We start from the raw sequence: 2,906 nt of genomic DNA, 5'->3' as shown, positions 1-2,906 counted from the left end.
GCCTCAGCCACCCAAGTACCCAAGTAGCTGGCACTACAGGCACGCACCACGACACCCAACTGATTTTGTGTGTGTGTGTTGTGTGTGTTTTGGGTTGTGTGTGTGTGTGTTTTTGAGACAGAGTCTCACTCTGTCACTCAGGCTTGGAGTGCAGTGGAGCGATCTTGGCTCACTGCAACCTCCGCCTCCCAGGTTCAAGCGATTCCCCTGCCTCAGCCTCCGGAGTAGCTGGGATTACAGGTACACGCCACTACACCTGGCTAATTTTTTTGTATTCTTCGTTGAGTTGGGGTTTCACCATGTTGGCCAGGCTGGTCTTGAACTCGACCTCAAGTGATTCGTCTGCCTCGGCCTCCCAAAGTGCTGGGATTACAGGTATGAGCCACTGTGCCCGGCCTTGTGTGTGTATTTCTTGTGGAGACAGGGTTTTGCCATGCTGCCCAGGTTGGTCTCAAACTCCTGGACTCAAGCTATCCACCCACCTCAGCCTCCGAAAGTGTTAGGATTACAGGCATGAGCCACCATGCCTGGCAGCCCCAGGTGCAAATTTTAAGGGAGTGCCAAAAAACCCAGTCATCAAGGTGAATAATATTTTTATGCAATATATTTTAAAAATTAAAATTAATGCAAAACCCCAAAGAAGTAAAAACAGATGTCTATATAAAAACTTGTGCATGAATGCTCATAGCAGCATTACTCGCAAGAGCCAAAAAGTGGAAAACACATAAATATTCATCACCTGATGAATGAATAAAAAAAATGTGGCTTGACCACGCGATGGTATAGATATATATTTTTTTTTCTTTGTTTTTTTTTTTTTTTTTTTTTGAGATGGAGTCTCGCTTTGTTGCCCAGGCTGTAGTGCAGTGGCACAATCTTGGCTCACTGCAACCTCCGCCTCCTGGGTTCAAGCAATTCTCCTGCCTGAGCCTCCCGAGTATCTGGAACTACAGGTATGCACCACCACGCCCAGCTAATTTTTGTATTTTTGGTAGAGATGGGGTTTTACCATGTTGGCCAGACTAGTCTCGAACTCCTGACCTTAGGTGATACGCTCACCTTGGCCCCCCAAAGCACTGGGATTACAGGCATGAGCCACCACATCCAGCCAATGCAATGGTATATTATTTGGTCATATAAAGGAATGGAGTTCCAGTACATGCCACAACATGCATGAGCCTTGAAAACATGATGCTAAGTGAAAAAGTGGTCACTAAAGACTACATAGTGTGTGAGTCCATTTATATGAAATGTCCAGAACAGGCAAATCCATAGAGACAGAAAGTGGATTCATGGTTGTCAAGGCCTGGGTGGGAGAAGGGAATGGGGAGTGGCCGCTCCATGGTGCCGGGTTTCTTTAGGATGATAAAAACGTTCTACAGTTGATTGTGGTGATATCGGACACCTCTGTGACTGTACTAAAACCCAATGAATTGCACATTTTAAAAGGGCGAGTTTGATGGTATGTAAAGCAATAAAAATATTGTTTTAGCTTTATTGAGATAACTTACCATACAATTCACCCATTTCATGTGTGCAATCCTGATTTTTTTTTTCATTTTTATTTATTTTTATTTTTTGAGACGGGGTTTGGCTCTGTTGCCCAAGCTAGAGTGCAATGGCATGATCTAGGCTCACTGCCACCTCCGCCTCCTAGGCTCAAATCATCCTTCTACCTCAGCCTCCCGAGTAGCTGGGACTACAAGTGTGCACCACCACACCCAGCTAATTTTTTTTTTTTTTTTTTTTTTGTATTTTTGGTAGAGATGGAGTTTTGCCATGTTGCCCAGGCTGGTCTCAAACTCCTGGACTCAAGAGATCCTCCCACCTCAGCCCCACAAAGTGCTGGAATTACAGGTGTGAGCCACCATGCCCGGCCTCAAAAAATATTTTTTAACTAATGTAAAATAATCTGCAATGGACAAAATAGCAAACATCTAAATAAAGACAGGCCCTGTGGCCAGGCACAGCGGCTCACGCCTGTAATCTCAGCACTTTGGGAGGCCGAGGCAGGTGAATCACCTGAGGTCAGGAATTTGAGACCAGCCTGGCCAACATGATGAAACCCCATTTCTACTAAAAATAAAAAGTTACCTGGGCGTGGTGATGCATGCAGGAGGCTGAGACAGCAGAATCGCTTGAACCCGGGAGGTGGAGGTTGCAGTGAGCCGAGATCACGCCATTGCACTCCAGCTTGGGCAATAAGAGCAAAACTCCGTCTCAAAAAAAAAAAAAAAGCCCTGCCCTCACCCACCAGCCACATGTGGCTACCAAGCACTTGAAAGATGGCTAATGTCACTTCTTGAAATGATAATTTAAAAAAAAATTGAGTTAAATTTTTTAATTAAGAAAACTTAGTCCAGGCACGGTGGCTCACGCCTGTAATCCTAGCACTTTTGGGAGGCTGAGGTGGGTGGATCACCTGAGGTCAGGAGTTCAAGACCAGCCTGACCAACATGGTGAAACCCCATCTCTAATAAAAATACAAAAAATAGCCTCAGGAGGCTGAGGCAGGAGAATAGCTTGAACCTGGGAGGCAGAGGTGGCAGTGAACCAAGATCATGCCACTGCACTGTGGCCTGGGTGATACAGCAAGACACTGTCTCAAAAAAAAAAAAAAAAAAAGACAATTTAAAAGTTAACATTTGGGCCGGGCGCAGTGGCTCACGCCTGTAATCCCAGCACTTTGGGAGGCTGAGGCGGACGGATCACGAAGTCAGGAGATCAAGACCATCCTGGCTAACACAGTGAAACCCCATCTCTACTAAAAATACAAAAAATTAGCCAGGCGTGGTGGCGGGCGCCTGTAGTCCCAGCTACTTGGGAGGCTGAGGTAGGAGAATGGTGTGAACCTGGGAGGTGGAGCTTGCAGTGAGCTGAGATCATGCCACTGCACTCCAGCCTGG

The sequence above is a fragment of the Symphalangus syndactylus genome, chromosome 13, assembly GCF_028878055.3.
Source record: "Symphalangus syndactylus isolate Jambi chromosome 13, NHGRI_mSymSyn1-v2.1_pri, whole genome shotgun sequence".
NCBI classification, from domain to species: Eukaryota; Metazoa; Chordata; class Mammalia; order Primates; family Hylobatidae; genus Symphalangus; species Symphalangus syndactylus.
The sequence above is the reverse complement of the archived record's forward strand: the minus strand, read 5'-3'. Positions refer to the sequence as shown.